Source organism: Marmota marmota, unplaced genomic scaffold (assembly GCF_001458135.2).
Source record: "Marmota marmota marmota unplaced genomic scaffold, marMar, whole genome shotgun sequence".
NCBI classification, from domain to species: domain Eukaryota; kingdom Metazoa; phylum Chordata; class Mammalia; order Rodentia; family Sciuridae; genus Marmota; species Marmota marmota.
Window position 1 is genome coordinate 33853094 of NW_026000142.1, and position 19133 is coordinate 33872226.

The following is a 19133-nucleotide window of genomic DNA, read 5'->3' on the forward strand; positions in this document are numbered from 1 at the left end:
ACTCTTGAGGTTCACAACCAGCAATACACAAAAGAGAAACCATTTTCTCAAGTCAGAAAGACACAGGAATTAAATTGTTTCCCACTATCTTTTGTAATGTGTCTTTTCTGCCAGGGTCACAAAGAATTAATGCTTAGGAGTGGCCTTGCAGGCAAACTGATATTAAACTGTTTTGTTTTTTCCCCAGTGATATTTCTTTTTTAGCAATCAGTGACTACTTGACACAGTATACTTTAAAAGGCTAACAGTTTTTCTGACTCATCATATTTATTTTTCCCTTATTAAAGAGACACATAAAGCTTTAAAAAGGTGCAAGGAAATCCCTAAAGGACAATCTTTAGGTATCTTTTTTCAGTGCAAGATTTTGAGTAAAATTTTGGAAGTGTTGCTTAATGTAATATATCTCATTTTTCCATAGCACAAATGAAAAAAAAAAATCTATGCAGGAAGAATAAAAAAAACTTGAAATTTACAGTGATATTTTTTTTAAAGTAAAGCTTAGATTTTTAGAACAATAATTCCTGTCTTTTGAAGGATAAAAATAGAAATTGTGTTAGCAACCTATCCCAATGGTTTTATATCCTCATGAGAGAAAGAGGCTATGGAAGCGTTATGAAATCTACACCAGCAATTGCTAGAGTGCAACAAAGTCCCCAACTCCCCCAGCCAAGAAGAGACGGCAAAACCATCCATATTTCTATGCACACTTTTTTCCCCTCCTGGTTTCTAGGGAAACATGCTTTTATACATAAGACTGACTTGGGAAATCTTTTTTTAGATCCCCTGTTCAAATAAAAATTGCTGCTTATAATTGTGGAGAGCATACTAGGATTAGTGGACCTCCAAATCACCTGACTCTCAGATTTTCCCTTCATATCTTAGGTTAATGCCCCTGATCATTATTAATTGCAAAATAAATTTAATTTAATAGAGTTTTAAGAGACTAACTCAACGTACAGTAGTAAGTAGCTCTGGGGATTACTTAACCTCAAATTAAGTGCCCAATGTATAATAAAATATTAATATATATGGCCAAAACAGCAAAAAAGTGTGCCAAAGTACATGTGTGATTATATGTCCATATAATTAAAAAAGATAAAAATGGTAAAACTGTTCATGAGCTGAGGAAAGGCTAGCCTGGAGTCAAGGACTATAATAAAAAAGCATGAGCTCTATTGACTTACTTCCTCAGTCTAACATAGGCCTCAGGAATATGCAGACATTTTGAGAAGGGCTTTGGACCTTCATGAAATACAGATTTAGGGCAAGGAGGAGCTTAGATAAATCTGTAGACATTAAAAACATTTTAATTATTTACAAAATTATTAGTGTTTTGCATTTCTGTTGTTCATGAAGCTGTCGATGCTAGTTCCAGTTTTCAATTTGTATGTTGCTTGTCTTTCTTTCTCATCATACTTGCCCACCTTTTTTCAGATAAACCTTGCTCCCCCATTTATATCAGATTCAATGTACAATAGTTGTCAGATTTCAAAATACCTTTAAATATGTTAGAGTTGAGTAATTTTTTTTCTGTTAAAAACAAGCTTTCATGCCACAAAAAGATAATATAAAGAGATGAACTCAATCAGATTCTACATTTGAACTTTTAACATGACATACTTCATCATATTAATTCAGAGGAACATAAGTCTACTAAGCCAGAGCTATAAAAAAATTTATGTCAGTATGTTATGGTGGAGAAAGATAAATTTCAAACCTAATGAAATACTGACATTGAAAAAATACCTTTCCAAAGTGGCAGATGATATAACTAACAACAGCTCTTAATACTGCTATCAGTTTAGAGTATTGACAGCATGGATGTTATAAACCTGAACTTTGGATTTAAACAAGTCTGCATCTAATCCTAGATCTGTCACTACCTCTGGATGTGAACCTGCATAATTTACTTAATTCATTTGAGCTTTTATGTATACTTTCTTCATAGAGGTATTTAATTTAAAAATTGAGATTTTTTAAAAAGAAATAGTTATTTAATGAAAAATGGATTTAATGAAAAAAATGTGTGGTAGGTGGGTGAGTGGGTGTATGAGAAAACCTAGGTGGAACTTCAAGTATTAATTTCCTTCAGCTTATTTCCCCTGAAAGTTTTACTATGAATCTTTGTGTTTAGACACTTCATTATTTTGTATAATTATAATTTTAAAATGGATCAAGTCATCTAGAGAGATAAAGGAATTGGGAAATATTAAAAATTCCATGTTATTGGTCAAATATAAACAGCAGTAATTTTTATGGGAATGGTTTGGTGTAAATATCTCACCATTTGGGCTCAGAAGAAACTCAGAACTCCCCAACTAGGGAAATAATATTAAATATTGGTTCTAAAAGTAAAATTTTAAGTGAAGAAAAAATTAAAAAGGCAAATATTACCAATACCATCCTGTTATGACTCTTGTTTTTTCCATACCTTTATTGAGGGAAGTACTGTATTCTAGAGATGCACACTGAGGAGGATCTGCTGGAGGCCTGAATCAGTTCAAACCTCGCATGGCTGGGTGCATCCTTTGTGGCAGCAATGGTCTTCAGCCTCATTTGCCAGGAAGTGGAAGAATCTCAACTCCTTCACTTTCCTTAGCTCTTGGCCTTGGAAATGACAGTTTCTTTCTGATTTCTCTGAGAATAATACAATATTACAAAAGTGTTTGACTAGAAAAAATAAAAGAATGAATCCTGAACTTTCCTTACTGCAGGAAGAGGAAACAGTCTTCCCATTATTTTAAGCCAAGAGTTGATGAAAAGATGCAAACTCTGTATATCAAAGTGATTAATTACTTAGAAACTTCACCTAGGATGGGACCTTCCTGTGGGGTGAAGACAGTCTTTGAGATAAGTGCCTCAAAGTTTGGCTTTCTCAGTGTGGCTGGTTGCTTCCTGGATGGTGACAGGATTACAGGAAGTAGAGGTGAGATACAATTATATCATCTGCTTCTCTGCCAGGATTGTCGAGTTCTGGAAGGCAGTTTCCCTCCTCAGATGGCTCTGTCAACGGCTGCTCTTCTCTTTTTCTTTTCTTTTGGAAAAACTCTTGAAATCCTTCTGAAATGAGTGCAACCATTGCTCCTTGAAGCATCTTTTACACTTGACATTTTATCCTCTAGGTAGGTATAATAAGAAAGATGGCTCTTTTTTTCCTCTCCTCAGGAGGTTGAGTGCTGGTGGATCCAGAACCCAAAGGAGAGCAGATTGCTGAATTATTACTGTTTGGCATTTATAAGGTGTGTTTCCTCTGAAGAGTGTGAGGCACATCGTAAAATGTTAATTAATAGCCAGTATTCTTCAGTAGGTCCCTAGAGATAGCAAATGCAGGTGATGATCTGACACCCACGCTTCTACCTTGGGAGTTAGGAAGCCCCGTTCATAGTAAAAAATGGAGAGCAGGTACAAAAGACCCCGGGGAATGAATGTTTATATTAGGTTAGAATTGCCCCTCTTTCTAGGGGATCAGACAAATTTGACAAATTTGGAGCTTCAGTAAAGTGAAGGAAAACCGTAACAGAGAAAAAAAAAAATCAATGCAGGTAAGAGAAAAGAGAATGAAGTGGAAAGAATAAGTGGAAAAAAGTGAGACATTGGTGACATCATTTTTTCTTACAAAGGCCTCAGATGGGCTTCAGGCGCCAGAGTTCTTGCTCCCCCTTTCCCTCAGGAGTGCTGAGTCTCAGGAGGGCTGAGGATGGGGTTGGGGGTGCAGCCCCTCTCAGTCCCTGGTGAAAGTGTATGTGTGTGATTATTTTCTCTTTCTTGTTTTTCTTTTTCTTTTCTTTTTTAAATCTAGAAATATTCAACCTAAAATCTTCTTGCATTTATGAGTTGTTGGAGAAAGGCAGAATCTGTTTTTGTAGTTGATTTGTTTTTTCTTTCTGTTTATATGTTTGTTTGTCCATTTGGTGTGACCGTGTGTGAATGTGATGAGTAGTTATGCTGTTTTTTGTCGTTGGTTTTGGAGTGGTGGCAGTTTGTTGGCTTGCTATTTTAAGGTTTAAAAACCTCATAGGAAACAGATATCATTTCCTTAAATTCTTTTCTACTTTGCATTTGAGAAAATCTCAAGTGACAGAAGCAGTCATACAGATGTTAGAGCAGATTTTATTGGGTTGAGTGTGCCGCTCAGACCTCTTTTACACATAAAATGAAGATCAAAATGAATTTCAAGAGCAGTTTTTAAGAAAAAAACTTCACGTAACATGCAACCCGGTAGTTTATTTTGGAAAGTTTATTTTGGAAAGTGGTGTGTGTCCTTATTTTGTTTTTGTTTTCTGTGGCCTAATGGTTTATGTTATTAGAACTGGGCAGCCACTTTGCTGATAGAGGAGGTGCACAGGTATTTGGGTTTATTACAGAACTGCTGATTCTCTGTGGCACTTGTCCCTACTTCTATCCTGACATAACTGTGTCAAAGCAAAAAAGCCCTCCCACCCCCCCCCCCTTCTCCCTATTGGATAGTCTCAACTCTTGGAGTCTTCAAATTTTTTAGCATTGATTTGATGGGCTGCTATTCTCTTTTGGTAGGCTTTCTCTCTAGTTTTCATATTAATCTATACATGTTGGTAAACAAACAATTAAAGTCAGATTTTCTGGAAAGACAATATAAAATTTTCTTAAGTTTTTTATTTCCCTGGAACCCAAGGATAAAGTGGAGAAAGTTAGTGTAAGAATATTTTGAAGACATCTTAGTTGTCTAAATACAGAGCCAATAACCACGTTAAGGTCTACAAAATAATGCTGTACAGTTCTAAAACTTGAAGTTAGTTTTATTAAATGACTGGAAAGCTTAATTGGAAGAATTTTTTAAATTCTTCAATAAATAACACAGATGCCTAATATAAGCTTGGCAATCAGGTGCTCAAGTGAAATATATGAAAAATAAATGAACATAAAATTTCACATCAGGGCTAGGGCTGTAGCTCAGTGGTAAAGCACTTGCCTCACATGTGTGAGGCACTTGGTTCAATCCTCAGCACCACATAAAATAAAAATAAATAAAGATACTGTGTGTTCATCAACAACTAAAAAATATTAAAAAAAAAATTCACATCAGTACCAGGAGTGATCCTTATGTGTAGTAAATCAAATTGATAAATACCCAAAATGTGGTATAGTAAAAGTAGAAGAAACAGAGATAGAGGAAGGACACACATTTTATTTAGTTCAAACTTTGAACTGCAGCTGAGAACCCAAAGCAATGAACACTAACTTGTACAATGTCAATATGGTTTACTTGCCTCTTAGTTGTGCTATTAGTATGCCAAATATTTCTCATAACTTAAAGACGTGACTGCAATTACTAATTACTAATTGTTTCTATTCAAGGTCTGAAGAAAGAAAGAATAACATTTCATTAGTTTTCCAGGATAGAACCTCTATTATGATTCTTAATATTTGTACTAAAGTAAAACTCATTCCTAGTTGTTCTTATGCAAGTAATAAATATTGTAGAAGAGTACCTCCCATGAATTTATTAAAAGAAAATGATAATTCAAAGCCACATAATTCAAAACACACCCTTAGTATGTTTACATCACCGTCTCAAGAATAGAAATGACCTGAAATATTGTTAAGGCAGCACACCTTTCCTGAAGCAGTGGGGCTTAACTAAATCAAAGCATATGGTGAAGACACCCTGCAAAGACGGAAATTTTCTTCCATGAATTTTCCCAGTTTCCAAGCTACATTTGCATGTACGTTTCATCACTTTGTGTGTAAAGAATGCACAGTGACAGGTCTAGGCTATTTTTGCATATGTATAGAGGTGTAAGAATATGTAATATACTTAATAAAAAGTGAAATAGTGACTTAATGTGGTGGTAGGGCCCTGCATATCTCCAAGAGGATCTTTGGGGCCTTGAAAGACCAATTGTTAAAAATGTTTAGAGAGCAAAATTTAAAAAGCAATTTCTATAGAAGTCATTGATTTATTGATTTATTCTCAAAACATGTGGTCAATACTGACACTTGACTCACCTTTGAGGAGCACATTCTGCCTGGACTCTCTTGCCAAGTCACCCTCATTATCAACCTTCCTCCTTAGTTAGGTAACCAGAAAATTCCAAGTGAACAGCTAAGCAGCCCTGTGGCCCTGTGTTGAGGTAACATCTTTCTAGAGTTGAAGTCATTGTGTTACACTGATCTGTTTTTCCAGTGAGATTTCACATTTGTTAAAATATACCTTGAAATCAGCAGTAAGAGAGACCCTCCCTGGCCCTCAGTTACTCACACCTTCTAGTGTCAGTTCCCTCTGGGACTTAGAGTGAAACTGAGCACTTTGGCAAATCTAAAAATAATCAGTCCATTAGTATCAAGTTGCTTTCCTGAATATAGCAAGGTGTTCTTTCCCTCTCCCCCATCCCCAGCCACCCTCCCAACCTAAACCCAAAATCTATTATGTTCAAACTACAATAGGAACTCTATGGACTTACAATTTTCACTCCAAGGATTGAAGTTATAAAACATAATAGCATATAATGTTACACACAAAACTTTTTGCAACTTTGTAATGTTATTTTACTAAATTCATAGGTAAGTAAATGTAGATCTTGCTGAAACAAAACCATGATATGCAAAACACAATACATTTGACTATATTTACTAACATGACATTTTATTATTAATAACATAATTGTTATTTTATGTGATTTTTGTGAAACACGCAGAAACATAGATTTTTATATACTAAAAAAGATTATGATAAAGCGAGCTATTTTTATTTCAACAAAATTGGTTATATCTACTGGCAAGAATACTTGCCAGAAAAAAAATCAAAAGTGTTTTGTTAAAATAAAATTATCATTTATTTATTATAATTTAACTTTAGATCTAAGATATTCCAAGTAGTATGTATTTTGAAATAACTGGTTGTTTTAAGTACCTGAAATTAATTTTAAATATATTTTAGCATAACTACTGAAAAATATTTCTTTATTTTTCACAAATTTTCAGGATTACGTAGATGACATGTTATGATTATTATACTTACATAAGATAGTAACATCAAAAAGCATTGTCTATCTTTCTCTTATCAAATATATCCTAACATGCTCCTTAAAATAATATTCCAGTTTCATATACCTCTATGGACACCTGGAAAATTAATTAGAATCCACAGAAAGAAATGGAGTTCAGTGTTTGCTTTCCAAATGCCTTTTTTACAGCCACTCACAGGACAATAAAAACATTCTACTAAGATTCTTTTTCATGCTGAGGAATGCACTGAGTGGGGTCTGTTTTGGGGGACTGTAAGGGGAGAAACCTGGGGTGCTTTAAGGTTAATGGACAGTGATTAAGGTTAATGGCTGAGTGCTTAAGGTTAAGTGCTGTATTTACATAGCTGCCAATTCTCCTAAAAAAAAAAAAAAAGTCCTTGTCTATCAATCAGTTTCAGCTAATAGCCAATTAAACAGCAAATGGAGGATACAGACCAAAGGTAAAGACCCTTCAACCTGCATTTATAGGGTAGAATTGTCAATTTTCCACAAAGAATATTTATTGAACACCTACTTTGTCAGGCATGGCTGTGTTGCACACAACAAAGTAGAAGCCAAGGCCTCTGTGTTGAAAAAACTTGGCATCTAGCTGGGAATAGACCTAAGTATGACAATATCTCAATACAGAAAGCTATCGAATACATCACACAGGTAAGACACATTACATAATCCTGAGCAGGAAAAGATACTACCTAGCTCAAGATTTCATAGAATGGGGAAGGATATTTAAACTAAACCTTAAAATTAATAGCTTTCCACAAGCTATATTTCATTCTAATTTTTAAAAATATACAATCCCAAGGAATGCGAACATACGTCAGTGACAACATTTGACAAACATACTGCTCTGTGCTACAACGATGTGTATAATTTAACAATACTACTAATAAACAAGAAGCTCAATAGGAATATGCATATGATCTTTTCATACACAATATCTCAAGATCAATTTAAATTAATGATGACTACACCACAAACAGCCAAAGAAAATTAAATCAGTGCATTATATTGAATTCAATGTAGACTTTTCTTAGACTAGGCAAACCAGAATGGTGTAGGGGCTGTAAGGGTCTGTAGTATCCGGCACTTAGCCAAGGCAAACTGTATCACTGACCCCCAAATGGCTACATGATTAATTATGTGGATGGAGTTAACTAAAAAAAGACTGATGTTCATCTCTGCAGAAGCGATTGGAAACAGTGCTTTATACATGGAGCAGCCTCACTTTCCCTCAATGAGCAACATTCAGCCAGGCCTCTGTTTTTCTCTTACTTTCTTCACTCTCCCTGAATTTCCAACTGATTTCAGAAGGAAAGCATACTAGGGATGGAGAATATGGCAGTAAAGGGCGGAAGAGGAACAGCCAGAATGGAGGAGAAGGTAAAAATTGACAGGTAACACATAATCATGAAAAGTGAAATTTAAAGCATCTCTTAAAGAATATTTTTTAGTCTGTAAGGTTCTTCTACTGCTTAGTTTCAAAATGTTCAGAGCTTGTGCATAAACTAGGCAGAGGTGAATTGGCACCAAAAGTAAGCAGTGAACTTGAGTAGTCCTGATCTTCTGACAGCAAAAGTACTGGATCATTCAACAGCTCCTGGATCAGGCCTGACCTGGGGCAGGATCGACAAGAAGAGTTCTCTTACATAAAATATAAAAAACCTTAAAAGGTTAGGATTGTATTCATTAAAAAATGGATCTTTTAACATGCTGCATCTACCTTTAATGAGCCTCCCTTTCAGATCTGGTAGTGAGCATTACCCCAATAGATTGCTTTGGTTTAGAAATTAATGGGAAGGAGGGTGGTAATGTAAAGAATACAAACTATTCAGGAGTACAGGATTTTGTGAATGGAAAAACCCTACTGTTAGCAAAATTTTCTTAATGGAAAAATCCAAAGTCAACAAGAATGCTGTGATAAGGGGGGGACTCAACTGTTGAGAAAGAAGAAGAAAGGTTATTATTGAATCAGGAAAGGTGTGAGGAGAAATGCCAAGGCCACAGTTCATGACACTCAAAATTTGCTAAAGATGAGTTCTGTTTTTGATATTGCCCGGCTCTCCATACTTCTAAGTAGAGAAGGCCCACCTCAGGGTGGGGTTGACCAAGGACAAGATACTAGAGCAAATCTAAATCTGCAGGACTCCACCAGTCTTTCAAATATTCACTTAGCCTCACTTGCTTCTGTATCTCTCTCAATTATTAATGTCTTGTGCTGCACAGGTTGGGATGAAACAATAAAAACAATTTTATTGTTTAGACTTAAACAATATTTCAAACTCTTGAAGTAATTTTGGGATGTCCTACTGAAAAAAAGTAAAACTAAAAACGTTTGAAGTATATTATTCATCTGAATGAAGACAGCCAGTCACAGTTGATATTGAAACCGAATATCCATTAAATAAGAAATGTAGTTTATAGTAGAAAAAAGATCTAACAGAAACTTCATAAATCTCTGACAAAAATTCCAAAGATTTATAGTTCAGATTTTAAGAAGAAATGTGAGATAATTGAAATATATTTTTCTATTTCTTTAAGTAAGGCTTAATATGGTTTTATATGTTTTTCCCTATTACACATAATGCAAGATAAATTAAGTTCACTCTTTTCAGCTAATTACATTGCACTGTCTCCATTTCATTATGGTGTCTATAGTTTGACAGAATAAAAAATTAGCTTTAATAGAAAAAAGGCAAATTATTATCTATTTAAAGTGCAAGAAATGCATTTTAATTCTTTAATTCATAATAAGCATTTAACAGAAGCCAGAAAAATTAACTGAATCAATGCCCTCATTTTTCAGTATTCAAGTAACTTGAGGATATTTAATTATTCTCAAGAGTAGTTTATTAATTCTGTCACGACTGACTTTAAGTCATTAAAATGCATTGTATAAAGAAGATGTGTTTAAAAATTAACTCACATCCTTATGAGAGTAATATATCTTCTACTTACGTTTGTTTTTAAATTGTTTTATGTCTTAGTGTTGATCAATGTTGTTTTAATTGTACATGAAATTGTATACTGCACTTCTTAAAAATGAGACACAAAAGAAACTGTATACATTGTCCATTTTGAACTTCTTAATTTATAGATAAAAATATAAAGATAGTACTAATAATATTAGTAGTACTAAGTTTTCAAGTACTATCAGTTACCTGTCCATGGTCTTGCTACATATTTGGACTTTACTGAAAATAAAATCTCTGAATTTTTGGTTTATTCTCTACTCATTATAAAACAATATACATACAAAAATGTATACCCATCATGCAATTATATAACTAATATCTATTTCTAAACAGTAAGTTAATAGATTGAATTTGCATCACAGATTAGTATTCATTCATTTAAATTCTGTTATTTCAAATCTTATTTGGTGCTTTTAAAATCTAATAATTAGCATCAGCAACAAATCCTTCCAAAAAGTTGTAAGCCTACTCTGCCCATAGCCCTGTCTGGAAAAATAGCTGGAGTTAGTCCTTAAACAGTGATGATCATAATTGTAGGAACTCAGCAGGTATCATCTGTTCATGACACAGATGCCCTTCAAAAAAGCCTGAGTTCCTGCTACTTCCTTTCCTTCCCCTAAGGCATGCTGTCCTCAGCCAGGGCCATATATGACAATCTCATGATCACAACTGAGAGACTATACCTGGTTCCTCTTACTGCCTCTTCCCCTTGCAAAGATAGTGCTCAAGAACCAGCATACTGAGTTTTGGAAGTAAATCTAGGCTTATCCTTCATGAAGCCTCAGTTATTTTCAGAAGTTACACAATTCCAAGTTTTAGTCTTTTAGATGCAGTATCAACCTGTCATAATCGAGTATAGTAAAAATAAGACAAAAAAATCTTGAAATTTTTAATTAACAAAACCAGACCTTTTACAGCCCTTTGTAATGTTGGTGTATAGGTACATGTAATTTGAAGTGTTTATGGAATGGGAAGAAATGCTTACAATACTGTGCATACAAAAACAAAACTATAAATGAAGGCAGGTTTATGTGCAACAAGTATAACCATAAACTAAAGCACAGTCTGGATTTGTAGACAGAAGAGAAAAAGGCCATGCTAGTTCTTAAAATTAATCTTCTCAACCTCCATGTTATCCCCCTGTTGATAAAGAGCTAACAGTATATTTTCCCCTTCTTTGGGATAATTTGATCTTTTGTTAACTGTCTAGACTTACTCCACTTGAAAATCAGTAAAAATCAGAATGTCTGCTGTATTTTAGGAAGATTTACCTATGATAAAAATGACTCTTGATGGCTACAATGAATCAGGACGAGGAAAGCTATAAACCTGAAAGCAAGCCTGAGTTTCCCTGAATATTGTGGCTATTTGCACTGAAAGGGCCCCTTTCAAGAATCCTAAAAGCTGTGTTTCTGTTGTTGGAAAAGCTATCTGTATCTACAGGAAAGGAAGCTTTTAAACTAGGGTGCCCCAAACCTGTCTCCTTTTGACCTTGTCTGCTTTCACTGAGATATTAGACTGCTATAAAGAAGTCCTGAAGTGGAGCTGCTGATATTGCCCTGCTGGTAGTCTGTGGTTCTTCCTTATACCATCCGCATGAATGTAGGCACAACAAATATGGCCAATAGCTTTGTGAGAGAGCTTGTGGCTGCTTAGGAGAGTCCAAAAGACTTTGGAGAAACACACTATCCAAGCCATACTAATAAAAAAAAATGGGGCTTTGTCATAATCAAAAATTAAAGTTCAAAATTTCTAAAATAATTTGAAAATTGTCAATACTACTGTGGTTTAAACATCTTTTAATTAATATAGAAGACCTCTGTGTAATGGTCTTGGTAGTTATAGTCATTATTTAAAGTTACATATTACATAATGTAAATTCTAATAGGCCAAGGTAAAACTGGAAACAACATTCAAAATGCATATTTTTCTTGTTGGTGCAAACAAAAGCTTGTGATGTAATTCTTAAAAGAATTAAAATAAGGCCTGGGGTTGTGGCTCAGTGGTATAGTGCTTGCCTAGCATGTGAGAGGCACTGGGTTTGATCCTCAGCAACACATAAAAATAAATAAATAAAGGTATTGTGTCCAACTACAACTAAAAAAGATTAAAATTAAACAAAATAAAGTCCATTAAACAAAATAATTTTTATGTGACAGTCTTTACTGTGCAAATATATATAATAGAATCTTGCCAAATAAAAAAATTTTATAAATACATGCAGATAGTTACTTATTCACTTTCAAACACACAGAGAAAGTGTTTACTACATTATTATAACATGGAAGTTAATGGATATACTTTAAGAATATGAAATAAAATAAGGTTTGATACAAAAGTATATCATTTCCCACTGATAAAACCATTTTAGTATCTGCATTTACACAAAAGTGTGATAAAAAGGTGTATTACAAAAGAAACAGCATTACCTGATTTTTCTAGAGTCAAAGTAATGGCAACACTAATGCTTTTAAGGCAGGCCAAGAAACCAGAACTATAATAAAAACAATTTCTATCACAATCTGCATAATGTGGACATCTTGACATTTGAACACATCTGCTGCTTTCAATATTAGTCACTTGAATGATTTTTATAGGTTTAATATTATTCATTAAGTCAAGAAAATAAAACACACTGTTCATCTATAAAATGGAAGTGACAACTTTACTTTTGCTTATCAATATAATTAAGCTAATGTGATCCCACAAACATAGTAGTTACAGAATTAATGTTTCTTCTCTGTTTTTATCCACATAGACTTGTTTTTATGTCCTAAAGGAAATAGAACTGTTTGCATATAAATTTCTGTCACCCAAATTTTCATGTTGTGTAAGCTAAATATTTTGTTAAGAAAAATTGGTTTTGATAAAATATACTTCTATCATAATTTCAGAAGTGAAAAAGATCAATGTTACACTATACAATCTATTTTATGGAGTACTTGAGAGTAAGAATGACAATACAAGTCAATATTTTATGTGAATTTTAAGAAGTTCTTGCCAGAAGCAACAATTTTTATTGTCTTAACCATGTGTCAAAACACTATTGGATATGATTGGGCTTAAAACCAAGCCTAATTCAAGGGTTTAGGATTGTAGAATTACTTTCAGATTGTAAAGAGTTAGGTCTTTTGTTTTAACTTTGTTTCCTTTTTTAACTTGTTGGAAATGGGTACAGGGAAGAGACTCATCAAGAAACAGTATTAATCAAATATGAACCCTGCCTTAAGTTTATAGATTAGAAAATGTTTTGAGAAGTGATTCTTTGATCCAAGAAAGAGTTCTTTTTTAAGCTTATATTTTATAAATTCTCAAATCTGTAACAGAAGTAATTTGAAATGTATAATACTAAGGAATAAAACAAAAGTGAAGATGACTGCTAATTAGAAACTCTTTTGAGTTCTGATTTATACACACCTATGAAAGAGCAATGATAATGTGTACTTCATAATAAACTTAAAGATTCACAGACATGCTTCAAAATAGGGTACATATTTCTGTGGGCCTAGAATGAAGATAAATATTTAATATTTAGCAATAGTAGAGACCAACACTTTTGAATTTGGGTTGCAGAAATGGCCAAGAGTTCGACTTGTGTAGGTGTACTAGGAGTAAGAGGCCTCTGTATGAAGGAAGGATCATGAGCTTAGTTGAATGTTGTGAGTGCCCACTGGGGATTTGGAATGTAGGAAAACACAGAATTGAGCAGAGATAACCCCTCCCCAGATCTGAGTGGAACTGTCCACCACAATGTCTAGGTCTGTAAGGTTCCCAATTATTTCTTAGGAGCACCAGCCACAAGTGACCAGAGTAAGAACTACTTTTAGACAGGTGCTCTGTGGAAGGCTTGGAATGTGAGGTTAGGGGGAAAGAGAGAGATAGGGTTGGGTAGGGGGAGAAAATGAGAGAGACACACAAATAAACATGAAGTAGTTACTGGATAATACAAAAAAGATTTATTAGTAAAAGATTAACTTCACGGAGTTAGCCTGTTGATCTCTTTGACTAATGATAGTGATAGAGGAAGTCTTTGACCACTGTTTTTAAGTAATCATCAATCCTCAAGGTATTTAGAGCTTTCAGATCCTGTCACCGTATATTCATTCTTCCAGAATCTTGAGATTAGGTTTTAAAAAATCACTTGTTTTCCTCTCTTTTCTCTTATAAGAGTAGTCTATGGTTTTATAAATGCCAATCACATTTAAATACCTTTATTAAACAGCTTTTACCAAAACCAAAGGAAATATGAGAATTAAAGGAACATTTAATTCAACTTACATTTTTTAAGAAAATAAGTTAAGGTGGTTTAGATTTTGAAGTAATTTCCTCATATTCATTTCATTTGCCTTATATAAACGTTCTTACATTTATAAAAGTAAATGACACCTTGGTTTAAAATTTTGGGTAATATAGACTATTAAAATAAGATTAAAATCTCTGTAAAGTGAACATTTTTCTTTTATTTGAGAGAGAATACACAGACACATTATGTTAAAGTTATACCATGAAATACAAGGGTTTTTTTGTCACAAATATTTTATTTTCAATCTCTTCACAAAGAATCTCAACCATGTCAATAAATGTCTGAATTAGGGAGAAAGTGTTTTAGCAGATAGGCATACCACAGATGCAGGTCCTAGGAAATTCTGTATTTCAAATGAAATCTTGTGAAGATTTGTTTTCCAGGCTATGTGTCTGCATGACTGAATACACACACACACACACACACACAAATATATATATATATATATATACACAAATAAAGGAAAAAATAATTAGCATTATATCTCTTGGAAAAAAAATGTCCAGGTGTTTCTATTGAATAATGGAAGGCTGAAAATCCTTGAGGGTGTCTGTCAGCTCACTTTCTTCCTTGCAGGTGGGAAGGTGATTAGATAAATCTGAATGAGAGACTATTGTAATTAGTTTTCTTAGCAAAGCTTTAGCCTAGTTGGAAATAACCCTGAAGAGATAAATTCTTGTCAGACCCAGTACTAACAGGAATGGAAACTTAGCAATTGAGGGAGAACAGAAACACTACCTCTTCTTCCCATTTCTGAGATTTAACTGCAACTCCTTCTTTACCTGTAGGAGACCTCTGGAAAATAGTAGGGTCTACAAGTTCTGCAGGATGATGTAACTGGAAGTAAGATCAGACTCACTCTTACCTGACATTCAACTATTTAAGCTTTGTTCTAGTGGGCATGCTATCAATTTTTGTTTATGAACCCTTTTCCAAATTCACCTAGTCTTGATAAAGTGGCCAGAGATAAAATCAGCTTTGTACTGTTAGACCAGAGATCATGCAGACCTCATGGTCAGATGAGGTATCTGCCTTCAGGCAAAGTTAATTTGAACCTAAGCTCCACTACTTATTAGCAGAGATGTGTAACGGGCCATATCCTGTAACCACTTTATTTATACTTTATCAACTGGAGTAGAAACAATACATACTTTATTGGACTATGAGGTATATCATGGATAGAAAGCACTGAGGATACTGTCCCCTGTATTTTGTAGGTACCCAACCAATGTTTTTCATTAAAACCCTTTCTGGAAGTTGTCAACTTCCAATGCAGAGCAAAAATGATGCCTTGACTAGAAGAGGACCTGATGACACAGCTGTGGGCATTGGTGAAGTGTGAGGCCATCAAGGAGGCACTGTGCCTGCTATGCAGAGGTGACTACATTGTCTTCTCATTGGGTAGTCTTTGGAAGCTCCATTTGTGAAGTATTGACATTCAAAACTGGGCTATTCTTTGTTCTATACTTTCTATCTTGATGGGTAATATTATTCCTTTATTATAATTGCACATGGACTTTTTACACTTTGTGTTGATTTAGGGTTAAAAAGTTATTTGAAAGAGAATATTCCTTAGGGTAAATTGATATAAACGATGATTTCTAAAAAATTTCCTCTTGGCATACGGAAATTTTCATGTGTAATAAATACAGTATATTATGTTGTTTGTATTACTTGATTTCTCATATTGCAATCTTATTTGAAAACATGGGTGGGTAAAGCCCTGAATCATGAAACAAACACAATGAAAATATAAATGCTCTTATTTAAGGACCATCTAAATTATGAATTGCCTTAAGTTTAGCATACTTATTAGCAAATATAATAGCAGTCAAAAATCATTAAAAAAAATTTCACAGTGGACTTAGCCATAAGTTTTCCCAGCACAAGTCCTGATGGAAAGATTATAACTACCATTATACCTTTTTCACAAAACAGATTATAACAAAAACTCCATTATAGTTTCTTGGGCTTCTCAAAGGTTTATAATTCTTTTGTTCATCTCTACTGTGCTAAATTTCTGCAATGAATTCTGCCATTAGTGAAAAAGCATTATCTTCATGAGTTACCTGCGTATATTGTCAGCACACAGCCAGCATTTAATCATAATAAACTTAGATGAAACACCAAGCCTTCTTCTGTCACACACCACATATACCCTCACAGTGCCCCTAAAGGTTTATTAAATTAACTGAAACTTGAGGAAGGGCTATATAAACTATTTAGATGAAAAGTGAAATTTCCATTTATCATTCTATGCTTTCAATTATTAGCTTGAACAATTTTTCACTTTATTATTATTATTTTTTTGCTCAACTTCATGTACTATTTGATGTTGTTGCTCATGTATGAAAATAGTCACATGCATTAGAAATGTGCAGTATGGACCACTTGATTTTTATTACACTTTGAAAAGCAGATGAATAAATCAAGAAGAAAGAAATTTAAATGCAGTGCTGAAGTGAGGTCCAGCCTTTGAAACTGGCTTTCTATTAATCACAGGGCTGACCTTTCCATTAAGGGGCACTTGTTGGAGTCATTGACACGGTTACAGCATTCATATGTGTGAACTGTACTCTGTGGTATTCATGTACTGAGGAAAGCATAGTGAAATTAGAATCTCTCCCTGTAGGGGGTAGACATTGACCGCTATTCAATGCCAACAATTGTCGGTTAAAGTATTTCATGAAGAATGACTTTTAAACTGCATTTACTCCACCATCAGTAATGTCAAATGCAATTCTTAAAGAAATATATTTAACTGGCAGTAATTAATTAACCCTCTCATAGCAGCAACTTTATCCAGGCTAAATCATTTTTGAATATACACAAAGGAGTCATCAGAATTCTACCGTCATGGATTTTAAATCATCATTTTCAATGATGTCCATCTATAATAGTTAGAAAACAAAAACAAAACACTGGCCAATGGGGAATTACTTTAACAATGTGATAGTGTTTTGTTTAAGTTTGCCTGTCTCAAGACTCTAAACATGTGTATTGTCTTTTGAGATGACAACGCCATTCAGACTCATTTTCCAAGTACATAACAAAAATTTTAAAAATCAACTCAAGAGATCATAAATACATATATTGTTGTGGTAAGTTTTATTGCATCCTTTTCCTGAAGGATTAATTTAAGTATCATAACTGGAGTCTTTGTAAGGGCATGTGTTCTATGTGTTTATTTCATACGCGGAGCATCATCCATTTGAACAGCAAACACATTCTTCTACACTGCCTGACACTCCACCTGAAAGTCCACCGCAGTTAGCTTGTTAACACAATTCAAGATATATGGTGTAGTAGTAAAAAGATTCCCCATAGCCAAGTAAAATTCAGAGTGGAGGGCTCAAGGAACACAGATCTACTTAGATCAAATCTGAACTTCAAGTTCAAACATAGTTTAATGGTGAATCCAAAGTTGTAAATGCAAAGTAAACGCAATGTGAAGGCTGCTTTAAACCAAGCATGAAAGACCAAAAAGTCAAAGTTGAGATTTCCCACATCTGGTTTTAATAGCTCTTCCTAGGCTATTAGACAAATGACCTTTTGTTTTGTTTTGTTTTGTTTCACAAAAAGCATTATCATTGTCATTGTTGCTACAATCTAATTCTGCCTTTAGAGTTTTCAGGATCACTTCTTTGGAGAGAGTCAAAGCTGTAGAATGAATTTGTTAAGCCAAAATTACAGGAAAATTCTTCACATTAATGTATCAACAATGATGTAACAATATAGTCATGCATAAAAGCCGAAATCCATTTTCAAAAAAGGGTTTGAGCTTTGTAAAGATTATTTTTTCTATTCTCAGAACTGTGACAAAGCACTTGTCACCATCATTTTTGACAGTAATAAAGGATATTTCACCCAGAAATAGCAGTTAATATGCCAGGCTCCGGGCTTGAATTAGCATTATTATTAGCACCACATTTCAGTTTCAAGACCTTCTGAATGAGGAATCACTCATGGAGTATTTAAGCTGCAGTGACAGTGCCAGGGCACTGTGCAAAACGAAACTGGAGGAAATCCACAGGGTTATGAACACAGGTTTTTTTGCTGGTTCATTTTTGCACAGTCTTTAGAGGATTCCCTGAGAGTAAACACCCTTAATGAATTCCCAAGTAAAAGAAGGAAAGATAAATATTCTACTTACTGCATTTGTTGTCCTTTGTCCATGTGCTGAAGTCAAAGGGCTGTTCTGCAGTTCTTACCTAGCTCCAGGTTGCCCTCCGGATTAGGCATAAAAGTGAGCGGCAAGAAGCATGTTGACTTTCTAACTGTACAAGGAGCAGCCCATCGCACTGCTGCTAGTGAGCCAGTCAGGACAAAGTGCTAAACTTCAGCAGGAGAGCACAGCATCTATTACCCCTGAGGCTCTACCATTTCACCTACACCTGGGCGGATCTATCAAGCTTCATCTCTATTAGAGCTATTTGACTCTGTGGTTTAGGAGGGAGGAGGGAAAAAAAAAAAAAAAAAAAAAAGAGGCTTGCCGTTGTCACACTTGTTTCCTATTAAAGAGCCTTACGGTGGATTGAGTAATTGTGTACGAAGGTAGTCTGGCTGGCAGATGTGTGCAGCCCCAGCGGAGCACTAGATTCAAGGCAGATGGGTTGTACCAGGGCGCAAACAACATTGAGAGAGAGAGAGGCGTGATTAAAACAGCAGGCCTCTGTTTTATAGTGCTGGAAGTGGGGTAGCATTAAAGCTCCTGGGAACTAGAGCTCCCCAAATGATATTGCTCTGTATGAAAGAAAACAATAAATTCAATAAAAAAGAAAGATGTTCAAACTACAAAAGTTATAGAGATATTTGTAATATTCAATTTAACTACAAATTAAGTATTAAATGGCA

General features: G+C 34.4%; 1 protein-coding gene across 1 annotated transcript in view; it reads right to left on the reverse strand.

Annotated features, from left to right (window-relative positions):
- Positions 1–18677, reverse strand: part of Sema3a (semaphorin 3A) — a 447522-nt gene extending 428845 nt beyond the window's left edge. The window contains exon 1 of the mRNA XM_048786244.1: positions 18433–18677. The gene's annotated coding sequence lies outside the window, so the exon portion shown is untranslated. The remainder of the gene's footprint in view (positions 1–18432) is intronic.
- Positions 18678–19133: the final 456 nt, after the last annotated feature.